This window comes from Pelodiscus sinensis, chromosome 6, assembly GCF_049634645.1.
Source record: "Pelodiscus sinensis isolate JC-2024 chromosome 6, ASM4963464v1, whole genome shotgun sequence".
Classification (NCBI taxonomy): domain Eukaryota; kingdom Metazoa; phylum Chordata; order Testudines; family Trionychidae; genus Pelodiscus; species Pelodiscus sinensis.
This window is the reverse complement of record NC_134716.1, coordinates 66794364-66816358: the sequence shown is the minus strand read 5'-3', so window position 1 is coordinate 66816358 and position 21995 is coordinate 66794364. Positions and strand designations below refer to the sequence as shown.

The following is a 21995-nucleotide window of genomic DNA, read 5'->3' as shown; positions in this document are numbered from 1 at the left end:
GGGTGGTGAAATATATTTTATTGAACTGACTTTTGTTGGTGGGAAAAACAAGTTTTGAACTGACACAGACTTCTTTTCAGTTCAGGGAAATGTACTTAGGATGTACACATTTCTCATACCTGAAGAAGAGATCTGTTTAAGGGCGAAAGCTTTTCTCCCTTACTAATAAAAGTTGGCCCTGTTAAAATATTTAAAAGGTATCACCATCTCATTATTATTATTTTGGTTCTTCTACACATGGGTGGTGGGCTTAAAAAGTAAGGGGAAGTAATGCTTTCCCCGGGTCTTAGTGCTCAACCTGTCCCCTCTTCCTATACCTATTGTGACCATTCCTGAGGGTTCCTCAGCAATCTACTGCTGCTTCCAGACTGGTGACTCTTCTCCCTACAGAGGAACCCAACTTACATGAGGGGGAAGAAGGAAACATAGCTCAGTCAAATCAGATATAATCACAATGAGTCTGGGAAGGCATATTTCTATTTTCTCCAAGATTGTGACTGAGGTTACAAACCTATATCATATTCACACATACAAGAACTAGAGAAAAGCCTCAGGATCAGGAAGTAATTTCCAGTTTATACTGTGTACCCAATTAAGGACTAGACAGGCATCCAAAATGAATGAAAAATTCCGTTTAGAGGACAGCATCAGAACACTCAGCAGTATATTCTTCAGACGAGAACAATATAACCTCCCGTTGGTTACTTAGGTTGTGCCATCTGAAGATGAAGTCTCCTGGGTTGATAGTTCTGATGGCAGTGTTGGTCATATAAGGGAAGAGGTACATTTGTAAGCCCATTATGTACTCACTTGATATCTCAGTAATCGTGCTGTTTATGGAGCTCCCTCCAGTTGAACTGCACTTTTTACTATCTTTGAATTGCTTCCGTTGCCTGGCCCATCTGTCTATTGCTTCTTCCTGGGAGCTATCACTGGCTCTTGTATCTTTTAACACTGGATCACCAGGTAGCTTTATGGTCTTATTCACATCTGACTTCAAATCTAAATTAAGATGTTATCTGAGAGTTAGATATGTGAGATATAACAGTTCTTTTACAAAATGTTCTGTCAATTATATTTTTTTAAAATGGATTTTTCCCCTCATAAATTATGATATAATGCATACAACAAAACATAAATCTGTTTGCAAACATATCAGACACAGAAAATCAAACTAGCAAATAGCATTTTAAATAGTCATGGGCCACATTCAAAGAACTATCTAAAGCCTATATGCAAAGGGTGCTAGCTGAATCCCTTCATGCTTGGGAGATCAAAGATGTCTGAGCAGAGAGGGCAGGCAGGTTTATCAGGAGAGGGCAGTACCAGGAAAATCGAACCTACCTGGAACTCCATTGGAGATGACTGAATGAGAACATACTTCTTCTAGGTAGCAGTGACCCAACAATTTCTTTACACAGTTCTCAAACCCTGGATGATCAAGATTTATGCCACTGAGCCCTTATTCCAAGCAGACATTCTGCTGCTGAGCGGTAGGAAACTAAATTCTACTAGGGTAGGTTGTTCAGAAGCAAATAACGGGAATATATTTTATATAATTTAACGTTTGAAAAAAATCTTTTCTCCCCATACAATTTATATACTTAAATTATTATTTACTTTCAATAACATTCTGAAAACTATTCAAATTAAGGATGCTTTGTGTAGCATATTTTAAATATAATGTGATTTGGAATGCTGATACTCAGTGTATTTTGTTAGAGCTATCATTTCATGTCAACATTTTACACAGAAAGGGGCTGATTTGACATTCCTGAACTGATCAGGTTTTGCTTGGGTTGTTGAATCAAATCAAAATGCATAATATATCTATTTCTGTCTGAACCACTGTGGTATGTCACGTCAGCTGTACTACATGTGCTTCATGCCTCCATTCTCTTTTATGGAGGGTCTCCCTGGCCCGACTACATATTTTATGATTAATTGAAATCACCAGTATCCCATGATGCATCCTCCTCAGTCAGAGAGTAGACTACACTGCATGATAATGTAGTCTAATCAGAGATCCCACCACAGAGGGAGAATAGGGGCATGACGTACCATGATATTGAGGTAGGTAGACACAGATTAATCTTCAATTGACCCAAAATATAATGTTTTGATTTGGTTTACAAAACAAAATGTTTCTATTTGACTCAACCCGATCTGAAACAAAATATTTTCTTTAGATTTTTCAACAGAATTTCTGGAGGGAGAGAAGGAGACAAAGTATTTTCCTACAGAAAATTTTGATTTTGCACAAACCACAATTTTAATTTAAAAAAAAATTGATGGAAAATTCACAAACAGCTTTAATATTTATACTGTAAAAAAGGTACACCTTGATTTTCATGTACAGTGTGAGTGCTGAATGACTACATATTAATATTGAACTGAAACATAAACAAGGATATTTCCTCATAATCTGACTTTATTATAGACAGCCACTGTTGCACATGCTACTCTTAGTGCTTATTATAACACTGGGCAGTGGTATCTTTTCCACGTTGTGGTGATACAAAACTAGATGGTGGTGGGTTTTTTTTTTTTACACCTTTGAAGGCCGCTGTGGCTTTAAGAACAAATACGGTAGCACACTTATTCAAAGATTTGCCACAAAACATGGAACAGCTAGTTCCCATGTTTCAATGGTGAACTATAAATAAAATCCTGTTGCTATTAGGAAAAGTAAGGGATACTATTCCTCAAAAAAAGAAAGAAAAGGCTATGTATTTTAGGCCATTTGAAAGGACTTTTAGGGTACGTCTATACAGCGGTGCTATTTCAGGATATATCTGGTATCCCAAAATAACATTTTCTGCTCGTTATTTCGAAATGCAATCAAAATAATGGACTTGTTATTACAACATCCCAGTAAATCTCGCTCCATGAGGATTAAGGGACTTGTCAGAATAGTGGTCTATTTCAAAATTTGGTGCTGTGTAGACTGCGCCAAATTTCAAAATAAACGGTCTTGAAATAAGCTCAAAATAAGATACATAATATGTGTAGCTCAAATTGTGCAGCTTATTACAAGCTAGCACTACTGTATAGATGCACCCTTAAAAACTGAATTTGTGGTCCTGAGGTGATCTGGTCCTTTATGTTTCTGAGGCACTATTTCAAACAGATTTGGGAGAGGGCAAAATTGTGTCAGCATATAGAACATTACATTGTATTCTGCAAAGTTGGGAAAGTGGATAGGAGGGTAGAGAAGACATACTGGAACATATAAGCCCATGAAAAGTTAAGGAAGGGGCAACTGCTCTTTTCCCCTTAGTAAATGATGCTCCTGATATGTTTATACCATACAAATGTATGGTAAGTCACTATCAAATATTTTTGTTAAAAAGAACTATGGTTCCACTTAAGTCCCCCCCTACAAACTATTACACTTTCTTGACAAAATTTTACACCTTTAGAATTCCTTCTGAAATGTTAATAATGTCTGAAAATGAATGATTAAGGGATCTAATCAATGTAACACATCACTACTATCGCCTCACTGATTTACCCAGCTCTGGGTAAAACATTTTTGGTCTCCTTCTTTGTTTTGATCTGTGATGGAATGGTAATTTTATATAGGGCTCTACTTTCAACTGCACTGGCCAAATTTTGCTCCCATTTAAGTGAATGGTAAAACTCTCATTGGCTTATATCTGTCCTTAAGTTAACCATTATTTCAATGGGTGCAGAGTTAGGCCAATGCTGAACGTTTTGAAAATCTCATTTTATGTGTGTAAAGTAATATATCTAGAAAATGTTAAGCTAGAATTAAGGAGGGATCATGATAACCATGTTGGAAATTAGAAAATTAAAAAAAAATTCAATTGAATTTCCTAAGGATGATCTATATATAGAAGATAACTCAAACTGTTAAATAAGGGACTAGATAACTGAGTCTTTTTACACTGCTTATTATATTTTACAATTTACCCAGATATTCTTATGGGATATATAGATGGGAGAAAAGAAGGCAAATAGGAAATTTCAGAACAGCTTACAGCATATGGTTAGCATATATGTCTCTGTAAGGGCCAGTTTTCTCAGATAAGTAGAAAGAGACAAAATGTAAGTAAAATAATTTGATTAAGGTCATCTAACATGCTGAAGACTCAGCCAGGATTAGAACCAGGATGTACCTGGCTTTCAGTCTTTTGCTGAGGTCACTAGACCACATGTACTATTAAACATGCTTATGTGGTTTCTAAATACAGTACAGAGCTCTGAACACATGTCTCATGACACCTATATTAATCCTGCTCAGGCATCTATGTTACTCACTGGGGGATCACATTGGTGTGTTGTTAGGATATGTCAAACTCTATGTAGCAAAGCTGTTTTAAAGTGTTCTTTTGCTAAAAAAGAACTGGCTTGTCTGTTTCTTCAGAGAAGGGAGTGATGAACAGAGTATAAATAGCTAAACATACTACCAGGAAGATGACACAATGAGGATAAGAAGCAGGATGATCCTTGGGTATTCCACTTCTGTTTTTTCCAATCTATAATTCATCAAAGCACAAAGGGCCAAGCCATTCCCAAATATGCAGCTTATGCAAAACTATTAACAAATACAGACAGTTCTGGAATGCCTACCTTTTTTACTAATCTGCTTTCTGGGTGACATTGGTGTGTCTGTATTCTGGCAACAATTCTGTGTCTCACATTTTTTCTCAGTTTCTTCAGAGCTGGATTTAACTAACTGCTCTATTGGACATGCTACAGGCTCTGTTCTTGAATGATCAGATAATTGGCTTATCTCTTGTTCACTGCAAAGGTTCTCATTTGTTTCTTTGGTAAATGTGCTCTCGGTGAAAACTTTCTTATCTTTGGGACTCATTGAGGAGCTGGACATTGAGGTAATCTGTGTGGAATCATCATGGAAATTGGCTTCATCAGGAATATTGCTGGATATGTCCCGGATCTCAGAAAAGTTCTGTAATTCATTATCTATATCTGACTCTTCAGTATCCAACAAAGGGGACATACATGATTTTTCTCGTATGCTGTAGGGTAACTTAGGCTCATTTTTTATCTCAGAGCCAAAGGAATCAGCCATCCCCTTACTGTCACTTTGAATGATGAGCCTTCGTTCTCGCTCTCCAGTTATTACAGTCATCACTGATCCTTTCCGTTTCTTTATTGCTACCTCAGGCTCTGGAGTACCTGGATGAGCATACTGACTTGACTGTAGTGCTGAATATTGGCTTTGGACATAGTCTATGCCTACTGTATTAGCTATGCTTTTGTCACTAGCCTGGTCATTTGAAGGGCTTCTTGAAGGAGAAGAGATTGGAATTATCAGGGCTTTATGCTGTATTTCACTATGGTCTTGTCCATCAAAATGATGGTCACTCTCTAGTGTCTCCTCATCAAAACCACTTTCTGTAAACTCAGTGTGTTTATCATATACAGCAAAGTTCTGCAGAGGCTCTGAGTATCTATGCTCCAGTTTCTGTTCTACATTAGAATTAATGCTGGAATTGAAAGTTTCCACTAATGTCTCTTCCATTTCTTTAGGGTCCCCCATATAGTCTGCATAGTGAGTCAAGAAGAAAGCATCATCTATACTTCCTTCAGGCTCTGAATGGTAAATGGTCATGTCATGATTGAAGGAGGTGAAGGCATACTGATAAGATTTGAGAGCTCGCAGACTGCTGAATGATGTGAAGCTGGAACATTTACAAAGTTCTGTACAGCTAGTATGAGTCTGAGTATTCTTGCTGTAAACATCTATTGCTTTGGCCTGCTTGGGCAGTACTTTTAAGGATAAAGATGGCAATGAATAAAAGCCAGAGTCTCTTCTGAGGTGAACTGGTGACAATACATCAACGGTGGTATCTGGAAAAGACTTTCTTCTAACTGCTTTTGGCTCCGGATATGAAGCTAACGTAGTATTCTTTATGTCAACAAGACTGTGGTTTCTTATTTGCCCTGCTTCATTGGTCTCATCTATAGGTTTCTGACCAAAGCTTTTTTCACTTGATCCATTAGTATCTAAAGGGCAATCACTATTATAACTAAATTCTGAGAAGATTATCTTGTCTTTACAGCTGTCTTCTTTTTCACTGGCAAAATCCTGAGTCCCAGTTTCCTCCAGTTTACAGATATGAGTTCCTTCCTCCCAAACTGGTAAGGCCGTAGGAAAGGTGTCAGGTTCCTTTCTGTCACTGATTGGGAGCAAGGATGCAACCTCTGCAGGGGTAGCTAAACATATTTCTTTGCTGTCAGCAAACTCTTCAGGTGGAGGAAGAAGAAGATACCAGTCTGTATATGTATCGTTTGTAAAAGACTCTTCCTTTTCATGAAGGCTAAAATCTGACTCATAATCCGTGCTGCAAGATACCTCTGTTACAGAATAGTCTGTATCACTGGAATAAGTGTTTGAATATTTCTTGCTGCAAGTTCTGTCATGGGTCTGTGTGTGCTTACCTGATTCTATATGAATTATTGGATTTTGCTTTCTATTGTAGTATTTCACTTTAATTTCCGTTCCTACAATGCTTACTTTCAGTATGATGTTCTTGTTGCTGGCAATTTGTATTTTGTGCTTAGAGGATGCCTTGTAATTCTCATTGTCATCTACAGAATGATCATTTGATAGACCTTGGTGCTTATGACATGTAGAAGAGTGACTTTTCTGATATTGCTTGTTGCGATAGCACTTTCTGTTCTTTTGACTTTTCTCAATTACAAAGCTTGTACCAGAATCAAATAATGATCCCTTCTTCATTTCTACTTTCATATTAAAACCACCACATTTTAATTCTGCAGTAGTTACTTCACTAGCTGAATCACAGGACTCTGGAGAACTTGGGTTGTGCTTCAATGTAATTTTTCCTTTTGGTAAGGCTTCTGATTCATCAAAAGTGAATGCAGCTAGGACTTCTTCCTGCTGATGAGAGAATGTCAGTGGAGAGCAATCTTTTTCCTTCCCACCTTCTTTTTCACTGTCATCTGTATATTCTTGTTCTTTATCTTCACATGCACCTGAGTTATTCTGTTGCTCATTCTTTGGTGCACAAGAATCATCTCTCCTATTTCTTTCAGACTGCTCCGTATCTACTGGCTCAGAGAAGTTAGCTTCTACTGCGTCCTCATCTGCTTTATTTGTAAGGCCTTTTACATTTTGCTGGCATTTACAAATGGCTGGCAAATGTTCATCTAAATGGAAAAAAGGATGAAAGGCTTTTGTAAAGATCTATGTAAGCAGCATCTTAGTCTTACAGTGTTTTTCATACTCAGTACTTATGTCACCGAAGGGTAATACTTTAGAAATCCATACATATCATAAGAATTGACCTATTTTTCTTCTTTTTAGTATCAATCTACTACACATTTAATGTAAATGCAAATTATTTGTTTTGTACTGTAAAACCAAGTAAGCAGTCTCTCTCACACCAAGAATCAGCCTACCCATCTGGAATTAGTAACAACCACTCATTTTTATCCTTAAAATGCTCACACATGAGATTTTACACAGTACAAATGTACTATGGCATAATGTGTTCATTTAGAAAGATCTATTTTTCTTTCTCTTGTCCCCTAGGATATTTGTTCCTCTCCTGAGCACACATGGAACAATCAATAGCTTATTGAATGTGCAATTTTGGATACATTATATGAGAGCTGTACTTATTATAATCCTTTTACAGATGAGCAAACAAGGAGATTAATTAATTTAACCAAGGTCACACAGAAAGCCAGTGCCCAGGCATCATAATATGCTATCAGACAACACTGTTTCCCAATGGGAGTTGTACTGTGCAAGATTTCATTTGTAAATTATATGAAAATACATCTGCTTTGAGCCCTTTTTGAATAGTCTTTAAATAACAGAGAACAATAGATTATAGTAACATCTATTACATTAGGATTAGTTCATATGTTATGCTTTATATACTTTCAGAAATATTATTTTCATTTGTGTCCATATTATAATTTCTCCACATAATAAATCTGAAGTAAATTTGGAACATTTAAACACCACCTTTGACTGCACATTTGCAGAAAGAGAGAAGATACAGTCCAACACCAAGTCTCAGGAAGCTATCATCTCTGTTTATTTAATAACGATGATTTGGCATGAGCATAAAACAAATAGCCCTCGCAGGAAATAGCTTTAGGGATCTTAGATGCATTGATCTCAGTCTTTAATCTTGTTTTAATTATGCTACTATAAATCAAGTATTTATAGAAAATCTCTAGAAAATGATCAGCTCGGATGCTTGTGCTATATATTCAAACTAACTATTTCAGTGAACTTACATTCTCTGGCATCTGAGCTTTTTCTGCCCTTGCAGCTTTTTCTTCTCTTTCTGCTCATTTCTGAGACCTGAGGACATCCAGATTTTACTCTCCTGGGTGGGGAAGAAAAAACATTGAATCATAAAAATTATTCCCTCTGTAACTGCAAGGTTGCTTTCTTTTCTATTATGGCTTCTCTTCTTGAGTCCAGTAGGACTACAGATTGGAATTCTGAATTGGAAATTGGAGCTTGAGCTTCTAGTTGTTTTGCTTCATGATTCAGGGACAGATTTTCTAATCTGTTTAGATACCAAGATTGCAGATAGGGTCTAGTGAGATTTTCAGAGGCACGGTCCCAATCTGGTAGCTGGTTCTTCCCATGCTTTAGGATGTGGGGTGGTCACTCAGCATTGTGGGGATGCAATGGAGGTGAGAGGCTTGTGCCAAAGCTCCATTCACTCTTTGCTCTTTTGTATTGGAGTGGGCTGCTCTCCCACCAGGGCGGTTACCTACAGTGTGGGTAATCCATGCAAGGGACTAAGAGAAGAACTTATACAATGTAGTTGTTAGTCCTTTTGGACACACACAGGGAAATGATACAAAGACAAAATCACTCTATCATCTGAACATTTTTCACAAAGCAGTAATTCCATATCTGACCTCATCCTCAAAGGAAACCTGCACAGCCCTTTCAAAAACACAGCCTATTAACTCTGTTAGGCACTAAAAATCATGAACTGAACAGAGAAACAGGATTCAATAGCTAACTACGGGGCTGTGCTCTCTGCTCACTATGCTTGCCTACCCTCTCCTCCCTCCCTCCCGGCTGCTCTCACTTTGCTGAGAGAGGCTGATGATGTGATGACATCATTCTGTCACTCAGCAGGAACATTGTGTTATCCAGAAGAAAAAACTTTTATATATATATAGAAAGATTACAACAAAGTGTAACACACCCCACCCATCCCTTCTTTGTGTCATATGACTGCACATGTGTTAATGGGTCACTCTACCTTTAGAATATATTCTAACTATACTTTTCATTGTGTCGTGATGATAGGAGTACTTTTCCCAGACCTGAAAAAGAGCTCTATGAGGCTCCAAAGCTTGTCTCCCTCTCTCTCTCTCTCTTACCAACAGATGTTGGTCTAATTAGAAGAGATGGTAATTTTGCCCACTGTCTCTCTCTGACCACCTTGTGTTGTCACATAAGTCACATTAAAAACCCCTGTGAGAAGCAGTGCCTATCTTCCCATAGGTACTTCTCCTGAAGCCCTCAAAGATATGTTGGCTATGTCGATACTGGCAATTGAACGAGGTGTTAAAGTGACTTCTCCCAAAAGCAGTGGTGACTACTGGGAAGGGACACAAGGGGGGGGGCACTGGCCATGTAACTTCCCCCCAGGTGACTCCTCCTTGTGACACCCCTAGCCTGGGGAAGGGTCCGCCTCTTCCTGCCCTTGCCAGGCCCTCACTCCACCCTTTTCCCCAAACACTTTCTCTGCCCCCTCCCCACTTCTGCTTCATGCCCACTCCACCTCTTCTTCCCAATGTGATGTGGCTTGGGAGATTAGCAGGGGCCAAGCACTGGCCACAGGGGTCAGACTCCTTCTGCACTCACCAGCAGCAGTGGGAAGCAGCCTCAGACAGCACCTCTACCTTCCGCGCCACCAGTGTGTGTGGGGTTCCTTCCCTCAAACAACATGGCTGAGAGCTGGGGAAGCAGGGAGGTCTAGAGCCTGATCGCTCTGCTTCCTGCTGCTGCTGGTGAGCACAGGGAAAGGCTGACACATACTGCCGGTGTCAGGCCCTCCCAAGCACAGGATGTAGGGTAGTTGCCCTCATTTGGGATGGCTCTGCCAGATGCTGTTCTCTTATCCCCTTTGGTATTGGAGGGCACGTGACCTTTCGTATCCCCACCCCATGAATTACCCTTCCCAAAAGACAAAGATTTGCCAACAATAAGCTCTGTAGTGAACAGTACTTTGTTGGCAGGGGAGCACTCATCAGAGATGGAACTTTTTTGTGGTCAAAAGAGATGACAAGCAGCAGCTACTCTACGCGACTTTTAGTGACATGGCTGTTGAGACACAGTTGTGTTGCTAAAAACTGCATAGTGTACACAGTACCTTTGTCTGCATGTTATAAACCGTTGTGTACATTAACAGTACCCAATAAATACAGTTATCAACAATTAAAAGTCTATACTATTTAATATGACCTTGTAAATTGCCAGTATTGCTGCTGGTGCTTCCACTACCTAGGAACCATTGTTTAGAGGGTTTAGGTTTATACACTGGATTAGCAAAAGTATTGGTTAAAAACATGAGATTGTCAGGTCAAGTACTGATGTTAGCACTGGAATGCAATATTTGATGATGCAAGCTGAGTTTGAGAAAGTAGCTGTGTAGTGAATATATTGCTCTCTGATAGGGCATGTCAGCCAGGTCACTTGTTTGATATGCTAAAGTAAATATTGCTCTTTTTTTTAAAGAACATTTTACCAGACAAGGAGAACATGTTCTGTAGTTTAAAAAAAAAAGGCAGAATAAGAGCGGCGTGCACAAATATAGAAACACCTCTCCTGATGTAAATGTAAGACCAGATTTGAAGCTAAGGTTAGTTTGGCAAGTCAAACAAAGGAGAGGGTGGCTAAGAGATCATTGATGGTGCAGCTCTATTACAAAGTAGTGCAGCTCCATTAGAAGTTTCATTTGTGAGGTCCTTACAGTTTTTTTTATTGTTGAAGTATTTTCTAAATCTTTCTCTACAGGAAGTGTCACCATCTGGGTGTAAGAAGCAGCAGCATAATTCAACAAATCTCACTACAGGCTGAAACTCCATAATCCAGACTTCCTTAGCTCAGCAACATCCCAGGTCCAGCATTGTTGGGATGACCTCATGGGAGCACTCACAGGGTAAGCTGGCGGGCTGGGGTCAGGACTGTTGCCAGACGAGGGGAGGCCGACAGAGCAGAGCTCTGTGTGGCAGCAAAGCTGTTGGGCAGAGTGACGAGTTCGCAGTCACCAGGAGTAGGGCAACAGCCAGCAGAGCACCTGGGGGGACTGTGGAGCCGTCAGGCAGAGCACGGAGTCCTGGGTGGCAACAGGACCCCTTGGGCAGTAATGGAGACTCAGATGACAGCCAGGCCCCTCTCAGGGGAGAGCCCCGGGCAGCAGCAGAGCAGTTGGGAGCACAGAGCCCTGGGCAGCAGTGGAGCCGCAGGGGGAAAAGCAGAGCTCCTTGCCACTGAGGGGAGAGCAGGAGGCTGAGAAGAAGAGTGGAGTTCCCAGAGCATTGACCTCCAGATCTGGCAAATTCTCTGGTTTGGGACTAGTCAAGTGCCAAGAGTGCCAGACCAGGGAGGTTCAACCTGAATTAGGGAGGCAGTGTGGCCAAGTCTGTAGTGCACTCTGGTGACCTGGATTCTGTCCTGAGCTATTTTTAAGCTTCATAATACAAAAGTGGTATCAGCCAGCAGAGATTGCCATGGTTTGGCTTAAAGGCAATTCTAATATGAAGCTAGAGATTTTGACTTGTGCTCTAAGGGTACGGTCTGGGTCTGCGTGGTCCAGATGGTTAAAACTGGTTTGGTGGAGTCTTTCTTTAACAAGGAAAGCTGGATGGTGTGATTTACTCAGGGTGATTGGCTACAGCTACTCATGTGTGGTAAAGACTATCCTTGTTTATTAATTTACATTTGTGCATTGTTATTTATTAATGTTGCAGACTCTGTGCAATTAGTCACTCTGTTCGATTGCCTAGGTCAGAAAACAATTGGCAAATAAATCCTAAAAGGCACACACATGATCCAAAAATATTGATGTTTTTACTACTTCCCCTGATACTATTTATCCCCTCAGGTTCTCTGCTTCACATAGACACAAGTCTTTTGGTTGCAGTGATGTTAGCATCTTTACCTTCACAGCTTTTTCCACTGTGTTCCTTCTCAAATGTTGTTTTCCCCTTACAGTACAAGTCTACCTACTTGGTTTTTTTAGTTCCACGTCGTAGATTGGTAGTGAGAATTAGGAATCTTACCACCTATAATCCTTAGTCACATGAGCAGTCCCATTGATTGCAGTAAAGATTACTTGAATGAATAAGGATTGCAAGATAAGACTCTTAACCAGGACTCAATTCTGTACACTGCTGTGACCTTCCTGTGAGAAGCTGAGCACTGACAACTCTCATCATCTTAAATGGGTGGTAAGGGTGCACAGGAGTTTGCAGGATTGAGCCCGAGCTCTATGTGCTAAGGTTATTCCTGATATAAGCTGCTGCACTCTGGCTGGCTCAGAATAAGTGACCAGTATTTATATCTCCTTAACTAACAGACGTGAGTGGCAGATTATCCCCATCCATAAAGCTAATTAAAGCTTCTGTCCATAGCTTTGTTGTGAGCACCATAGTTCCTATTTCTAATAATGGACAATATATTTCAGTACTTCTTACATGCCTTGATATTAACTCTTTGAGACCAAAAAGCTGCCTTAACAACATGCCTTTTTTTAGATTCCACTGTTCTCTGTTAGGTGTGAATGGCTGTAAGGAAAAAACATTCTTTAACTCATAGTAGGGATTCAAATGTCGGGCTGTGGAACAGAGTTAAATATATTTTATTATTTTTCTAAAACACTTGATTGTTTTTAAGAAAGCAGTAAATATTAAAAACATGCAGTGAAGTGACATTACAATAATGGACATTGGCCAGAAAGGGCAAATAGAGCAAGAACATTAAAGACAAATATGGAGAAACAAAGTATATAACTGAAGAAGAAACAATGAATCTGAATTAATTTATTTTCTTTTCATATCAGACACACTTTGTAAATGTTTGGCATTCTTTCAGCATAAAAATGATCTGCAAAGTAGTGTTCATTCTTTTTAGTAATTAATTATTGTAGGTTTAAATGACATAACTCTAGCTATAATACACACAATGTTACACTGAGCAGTCCTATTCAATCTTGCAGCTAAACATTTTCACACTCCAGAAACATATAATGCTTTACACAATAGTCAGCTCTCCTAGCTACCCAAAATGTCATTGCTAAAATAATTGGCCTCTTGTCCTTCCTTCTTCCCCCATATGACTCTCTTACCAGGTTTTAAATAATTTCCTGTCTTCAAATTCAATATCATTTTCTTCACACTCAAGGCCCTACATAAACATATCCCTACCTACTGCTCTTTCTTATTGCCTTGCATTACCTCTCTCACTCCCTAAGTTCTTCAATATCCTCACTCTACTGCTGTGTTCATCTCCTTCTTCAACGTGTTTTTGCTCCTTGTATCATGTTGCTACTTGCCAGCTATATTTAGAACAGTCTGTGTCTGCTTATTTTCCAAATATTCTCTCTCCTGCCTTCTTTGAAGTCATTTTTAAAATCCATTTGTTTCTGAATACTTCCTATTTTGCTCTCCCCACCCGAAATCTGTTGATCTCTACACCCATTTTTGTTTTGTTGCATCTTATCTATGTTCTAATTTAAACTCTTCGTGGTACAGAGAGGATCTTGTCCTTCAATTTGTCAATGTGAAGCTTACAGATAACTCTAATGAAGGTCCAATCTTTTCATCAAATTATGTAGGCAGAGAGACTCCTATCTTGCTACCTTTCATATTTTATAAGACTCATTCCGCACTGCCTCTTACTCTAGGAATGCCCTTCCACTAAACCGTTCAACTGTTGACTGTCAGCTCAGTTTGATTACTCCTTAATATGCATTTCTGTAGTATAACCTGTAAAAAGAATTTTTTATGTTAAACACACAACCTCACAAACATAAGAAAAAACACATGAACTGCCATGACATGTGTGCCTCAGTTAAGTATTTTTTTATCTCCTGCTTCTACTGATCTATATTTTATTCTCACTTTATTCTCAGGAAGAGACGAGACTTGTCTTTCTTTAAAATATCTTCAGTAGAGTGCCTAGAAGACAAAGCTTCTGTCGACAAAGAGCGTCTACACTACATTCAGTTCTGTCAACAAAGCAAGCTGCTTTGTCGACATGGCAGTGTAGACGCAAGGACAGTTTACATGCAATAACACTTTCTGTCGACAGAACTCTGTCAACAGAAGGCGTTATGCCTCGTAAAATGAGGTTTACTAGCGTCGACAAAACTGCTGAGTTCTGTCGACGTTATGTCGACAGAACTCAGCGGTAGTGTAGACGCAGGTATAGTTTTGTCGACAAAAGCCCACTTTTGTCGACAAAACTCTGTAGTCTAGACACACCCTGAGAATTAGAAGTAATTTAAATACAGACAAAATTTAAAATTATACCTGGGCTATCAACGGGGGCTGTTGAAAGAAAATGGAATTTACCCCTCCCCCTTTTCTTTTAAGGAAGGAAAGAGAAATCCTAGGACTCTGAAGGTATATCTATCTACACAGCAGCATTATTTCAGAATAACTGATGTTATTCTGAAATAATTTGGTGTTTGTCTTCACTACAAGCCTTTATTTTGAAATAATGTCGAGCTGGAGGACTTCTTACTCCAACTCATGGTAACCTTCATTTCACAAGGAGTAAGGGAAGTCACAAGGAGTAAGGGAAGTTGAAGGAAGAGTATTCTTCCTTTGATTTCCTGCTGTGTAGACAACACCAAAAGCCAGATTAAGCTATTTCGATTTAAGATATGCAAATGACATAGCTGAAGTTGCATAGCTTAATTCAACTTTATCTCTGCTGTATAGATATACCCATACTGTCAACCAGACATGACTCTGCACATCCCAAGTGCTTTAATGACAATGAGGCTGTTCTGTAAAATGGACCACAGACCCAAAACACATTGTGACCTCCTGAGTGTAGTTACTAATATTATAGGTAAAGGATTGTTTGACTTGTTTTATATCTGGTTGGTTTGGTTCAGTTGGTTACTCACTAAAAGCTGCTTTCTATTTGACCTCCAAACTCTCTGTGTCTATTGTAACCTGGCACTTAGTAAATGTTCATTTTATTTTTTCCTCCAATCATAACATACATACTATTAATCTTAAATCTTTTCTTGATTACACTTACAATTCACAAGTCCCACAGAAAAAAATCTTTGACATGGTTGCAATACTGTCAGTGACAATATTTCTTTGGATGAGAGTCAGGTTGACATTTAGCAAAGATTATTGTGACTATGGAATACACACAAATAACACTGATTCTAAGGGGAAAAGAAGACCAAACAATTTTAGATAAAATGAAAGTTAAAACTCCATCCTGGTAGCTTGCAGCACTACAGTGCCCCGTCCTCAACGCTCTCATTCCCTAAGGCAGAGGGGCTATTACCTTGTGCAGCATCGTCTGCCCATGCAACAGCACGGATATGAATTGGGGTCACTCTCTGGAGTGTATCTGTATGGGATAGGATTCATGAGTGATGATTATGATAGACAGGAGAGGTGTTAAATATTAAAGAGGCCTGCCTGAATTGACTTAGTTCAGGATAGATATGTTAGAAAACACCTGTTTCTTGGTTAAATTGTTTTTATTGGGATTGTTGATAGAGTACCTATCTTCTTGTACAGGAGTAGGGAAACATTCTCTAAAGAGGTAAAATACGCAGAGGGAAGAGTCGACATAACCATTTTTAGTTAACTATCATATAGTGCACAGTTGGTAAATTAGCAGTTACCGACTTGCAGTGCAACAGGCACTGCTGGTTAAGACATCACAACTCTCTGTTCTACCTGTATCATTCCTTATAGCCACCACTACAGTTGCTCCTTGAATTCTATCCTATGCAGGTATATATCCTTCAGAAGAGTGCTCAAGTACTATTTCAGATGAGTGTAATATAAATAACTGGGCAGATAAAATATTTGTACATAGAATTTAAGTACTAAATAAAAAATCAGATTTAACACAAGGAACCAAAATCTATACTTTAAATATCAAATGTTATTTAGGAAACCTTCATTCACATTTAATTTACAGAATTAAATGACAAACTTCAATGTAACTCATGAAGTTACTCAAATTCCTTAAACTGAACTTTTTTTCTTGTTTTGAATTTTTATAGTATTTCTGTATTTTATAAAAAAAACAAACCAGATGATGTGAAAGAGTTACAACAATTATGTAGCTACAAAATCCACTTCTGACGTTAAGGCCAGTTATTTTGAAATAAAAAAGATGTTTATTGAAGCATCTGTCATATGAGCGAAGATTAATTTTTCTTAGCTGTTCACATTCTCCATGTGTTAATACAGAAGCCTCATGAGTAGTTTTGTTTTCTAAGACAATGGACGTGCTGGGTATCTTGTTGGAGTGAAATGTTTCCCTTTGCACTTTTCCCTTCCTGTACTCTTAGTCCTGCTTAGCAATAATAGTATAACTATAGACAGGCATCATTCCAATTACCAAAGGAAAAAGACACCCTTCTTGGCTAAAATAAAATAGGAAGAACAATAAACAACTCACCTGGGTAAAAACTTTATCAACTCTTCATCTCTTCTGGAACGTCTGGGTCAATGCAGTTAGTTACATTAAAAATAAAGAGAAGAGACAGAATTCTTCAGCGTGTTGGCCTGCTCTACTTCTTTTGATTTCTATTTCTGTCCCTTAAGCACAGAATCTGATTAGTATATTTAATTCCATGTAGCATCAGGAATGGTCCACCTTTAATCAGCCTCATTGGCCTCCACCTTTTTTCCTTCATATATTTTACAGATTGAAATATAATAATTAGAGATGTTCTTGTTACTAATCAAACTGTTAAGATACTTACATAGCAAATTCTCATACAAAATTCAATTTTGATAGTTATTTGCCAGGTTAAAATTTGCAGCTCAACAAAATTTGTAAACTGAAACTATGAACATTTTCCCCACAGGTTTATATCTGTACAATAATATATTTTAGTTATAAGACATATGCTTAAGGGAAGAGTCCTAGTACGCATCAAATATTTAATTGTATATACAAAAGTCACTTCTGAAGTCTCAGATAATATATGCTGTATTTTTAATGTGAGCTTATTGCTCAGTGTTTCTTCATATATATGTACTATTGCTTTGTTTTTTATTTTTGCACATCTCTAGCATATATGTATTAATGCATTATATGTTTTTAATGGAAAAATGTATTTTATACAGGATAAAAATGAGAAGTAATCAATGTAAAAGTGAATAGGAATGTATGCCCTCAAACAGCCCTCCTACTCTCACATTTCCATGTAATCACAAATGCTTTTCAGTTGCTTTAGTATGAAAGTGGGGGAGGAGGGACTGTGTTTTAAACAAGTGCCAAGGAGGTTTCTTTCATGTATTGAGCCTTAGAAATACATCCTTAATTGGATTAAAGCAAAAACAATAAAATAGCATTAGTAGTTCAATAGACAATATTTCTCTCTCTCCATCAGTACTGGTCCAATGCACTGGCATACTTCACAGGAATACTCCGCTGTGGTAAGTGTATTCTACTGACTGAGACATAACATTAAAATCGATCTAATCTTGGTCAAATTCCAATCTGAGTAATTATATTCTGTCTACTTTAATTCCCCATGCTACATTTCAGTTGCGTACATTCCCAATGTGCTGCAATGCAGCCTTTCATACAAGAGGTGGCAGCATTTCTGTTAGCTGATCCAAGTATATATTTGCCAATAACTATCTTTAAGAATTAAATGAATGTATATGTGGAGCAGATATTTTTCAAACTAAAATTCAGTTTTACTACCTTCAGATAATCAAATGATACCAACAAGAGATTTCATTTAAACTAAGTGGCAGCACAATATAAATGAAGTCATGGCAAACAGCTAGCTAAAATATTCTTTATTTTCCAAAATAACCTATCAGCATTATTGTTTCATTACAGGCATATCTGATATATTAAAGAGAGGGGATATAGTGTTTTTGACCTTCCTGAAAGGTACACCTTTGGGAAGAAAAAAAGGGATGTTCATTTACAAGTGGCAGGGAAGAGGGTCAGTTTCACATTTATATAATGTAACTGTTTAAAAAAATGAATGTCCTTATAGGCTACAAATAAAACCAGAGAGTAAATGATTATGAAAACATTATTTTATTTTTCACAATTTACCTTTCATTTTCTTTGGGGAAAGAAATACAAAAACAGTAAGTGACTAGGAAATAAGGGATCTTTCCGGCTCTTTTACAATAGCACATGGAGATTCAAATTTTTCATAGTGTGGTCTGTGTCATAAGAAAGAGAATGTATTGGGATGTCTGCCTATGAACTTCACATTCATTCTATCTCTATGACAACTAACATGAAAAATTATTAGCAGCAAAGGGGTATACATCCATATTTTTAGCTGCTTGTGATAAGTGATTTGTCTTTAAAATGTCTACATCTCCTCACTTTACCTCCCCCTCCCATATGTTCGAGTTTCTCCCCTTGTATATCTTTCCCCACTTTTAGTTATCATCCTCCCTCCTGCCCACGCTTACATACATCACTTAGTCCTCCTCTCTACTTCACATGCTGCCCACTATTCCTCTGCTTCCCTCAACATGATGCTACCTGATCATTTCTCTCCACTTTCCTCCATCCCGGGGATGTGCCTCAGGGTGCTCCTTCCCCAGACCTCAACATAGTCCAGCTCCCCACCTACTAGGGGAGGTGAGGTCATATCCCAGCTGTGGCTGGAATGACTTGGACCTGCTATGATCAAGGTATTCCTACCCCTGCTTGAACCCAGCTGCAGTGAGGCAGCCCTCCCGACCTGAACAGGACACCTATCCTGCAGCCTCAGCCCCAGAGTTGCTGTGGCAGAGAAGGGTGCTTCTTTTCCCCTCTCAGGTGCTGCTGTAAGAAGAGGGAGTCCCCCACTCCATCGCTGTGGAGCAGCTCCTGCATCCCAAACCCCTTATCTTCAGCCTCACCCCAGATCTCACTCCCCTAGCCAGAGCCATCACACCCATTCACCCCAAACATCTGCCCCAGTGCCGAGCCCCCTCCCATATGCCAAACCCAGTGGCTCCTCCCCTCATGAATTTTATGATGTGCACCAATATGAAGTAGACATGTCAATGTATAGACGACATGTTTAACCAATAAACCTAGACTTATCGCTTAATACTGTTGACTACACACATTCCTCCTTCCCCCTTGCTGCCTCTGCTACAGATCTGCCTACCTTCCCCCCCTGCCTGACCGCCTCTGATAGAGAAGCAGCAGCGCAGAGGGTGAAGGTGACAGTATGCGGGTTCCACTTGCTCCCTCCTAGAGGTGGTGGTGGTGGGGGAGGAGAGGTGGCCTAAAAGGTAGCAATGCGGTGGAGGGGACAGGGAAGGCTGCCGCAAAGCAATTTCTGTCTGCAGGGAGCTTGAACCCCTCTACAGACAGGGGCTGGTGCCTCCCGGCACAGCTGCCTCTGTATGAGAAGCAGCAGCGTGGGGCAGCAGGAGAGAGCTGGTCTGCTGCCCCGCTCCCAGGGGCTAACAAATAGTTGTATAACTGCTAAAATATGATACGGTTACATGACTATTCAATTACAAGCTATCTAACATCCCTAATATGAAAGTGGTGTGTCACACATCACTTCGATATTGGTGCCCTTATCAGAATTCATTCTGCAGATGGGAAAGATTAGAGGGAACATTTAGCTTGGGTAAGAGTTTTGCATGTTGATGTAGCGTAATCTTGTCTTTGTGCAAAACGGTTTAGAATGGCTATGCCACAAGCACCAATTTCTCCTACCCATCAGGCAGAGGTAATGGTGAAAATAAATGCTGTTTTCATGGACAGATCAATATAAAAGCATGTTGCCATGGGCTCCAAAAGTGGTCTGGTCAGGGTGCGATTTTGTAATGTGTGGGTAAAGGTTCTGGAGACCTTTCAGGAATCTCTTCATGAATAGATGAGTGAAAACAGAGTTGACAGCTATATTGGATTGTAATGAGAGGGCAATCAAGTGTACATGAATGGGATTGATAGCCCCAATCTTTTAAGGTGTAAAGCATAGTCGAAGATGAGTGGTAAAGAAGTGTTCATTGCTTTGATAAGGTCAGAACCTTGTCCATTTTTTATGTTAGTGCAGCAAGTTGTGACACATCTGTCATTCAAGAGGACATTTTTTATTGCCTCTAAACAGGTCACCTCTGAATCATGAAACCAGGGAGAATTCATGCCTCGCCTTCAGCTGTGGATTGGGATGGAGGATTTGACCCATATTCTGAGAGAAGCAGGGTGGACTTGGTTGCAGAGAGATCAGAGTACATAAATATATCAAAATTTTTGTGGCCATGCTGGAGCTATAAGGATGACCCAGACTCAATCCCCTTGCATCTTATGAAGCACTTGAAACAAGAGGGAAAAGGGGGCAAAGCAAAGAGTAGCAGAGCATCCCATGTGAAGAGGAACTCATCTTCCAGAGATATGAGGCTTTGACCTGCTTTTAGGCAGAACTGAGAACATTTGGTATTTTCTAGTGTGGCAAAAAGATTTGTGACTGGCAATCACCAGCAGTTGAATAGGTGGTGTAGGGTTTGTGTAACTAGCCCTGACTTCTGGTCTTGGGAGTATCTCCTGCTCAGTGGGTGTGCTTGGGTGTTCTGGTGTCCAGGTAGGTATGTAAGCTATAGGGCTGGAGCACCAGGGAAGTGAAGTGTCTCAATTGGTGGCCACATCAGTGAAGGTTGGAGGTTTTTGGAGGGTGATTTTTTTTTTTTTTTTGCTTCTCACTTGTGTAGTCTCCAACTGATTTTTCTGTGGGTCAGTAGCCCCCGACCCAAAAAAGTTTCCCCACTCCTGCCATAAATAAGACAATGTTGAAACCCGTTGCATTAGACATAAATTAATATTTTACTTTATTTAAAATGAAGTTTAGTAAACTAAGAATGAGAAAGTTAAATGCTTAATCTGTCCAATAATTTAAATTAATATTTCCTTTCTTACTGGTTAAATTAAATCATTCTCCCCAGCTGCAGCAATAGCAAAATGGCTTGGGTGTAATTATATAATTAACTTCAAGATTCCATTAGCAGCTGGTGATCTGCAGAAAGGTTTGCATCGAGCCAGGCGGGCCGTGGGCCACAGGCCAAAAAAGTTTGAGACCCTCTGCTGTATAGCCTTCCATTTTGAAAGAATTCTTAATTGTCATTAATTTACAATGAAGGCTCAAAATCTGAAACTGTACTATAAATTACTAACATTAAACAAACAACAATAAATTAATATTTTATTTTTCCAAAAGACTGTCATCTCTTCATTACTTTTACAATTGGTATATTTAAGTTAACTAACATTTTTGGTTATACTTTACTTGCATAAGCAGCATTCCTTAATCCCTGAAATTTTAAAACGCTATTTTGTATTTAGATGAAATGTTGTTTTAGTTACTGTCTTGTCTAATTTAATTTACTTGATTTCTGAGGTCTGTACACTAATTTACGCTGACTAAAGAAGCTAATCTGCGATGTCATTTGCTATCTACCAGTCAACAAGTCAGTGACTGCTTATAACAGTATTTTATTTTAAGACTAATATTAGATATAAAACACATTACACATATAGCCTCCATTGAATGTACTGCTAACATGCGATACCTGAAGCTAATAGATGTTCTAGCATTAAATGGTGACATAGCAATAAATTTTAGTAGCAAAGTGTCTTTTGGGATGTGGGAAAGTGACGAATGGCCAAAAGTGAGAGAAGTGTGGAAAAAAGGGAAAAAACAGACAAAATTGCAGGTAAACATAGGGGGAAGGAATCAGACACAAGCATAATCAGCAGAGTTATCACAACTTACACCATGGCTGACTTTAACCTA

The 21995-nt window shown here is 39.0% G+C and overlaps 1 long non-coding RNA gene across 1 annotated transcript in view; it reads left to right on the top strand.

Moving 5' to 3' along the window:
• Nucleotides 1-21736, top strand: part of LOC102459455 (uncharacterized) — a 76607-nt gene extending 54871 nt beyond the window's left edge. The window contains exons 2-4 of the long non-coding RNA XR_003088001.2: nucleotides 11021-11165; nucleotides 17616-17661; nucleotides 20319-21736. This is a non-coding gene — a long non-coding RNA (uncharacterized LOC102459455). The remainder of the gene's footprint in view (nucleotides 1-11020; nucleotides 11166-17615; nucleotides 17662-20318) is intronic.
• The last annotated feature ends 259 nt before the right edge of the window (nucleotides 21737-21995 follow it).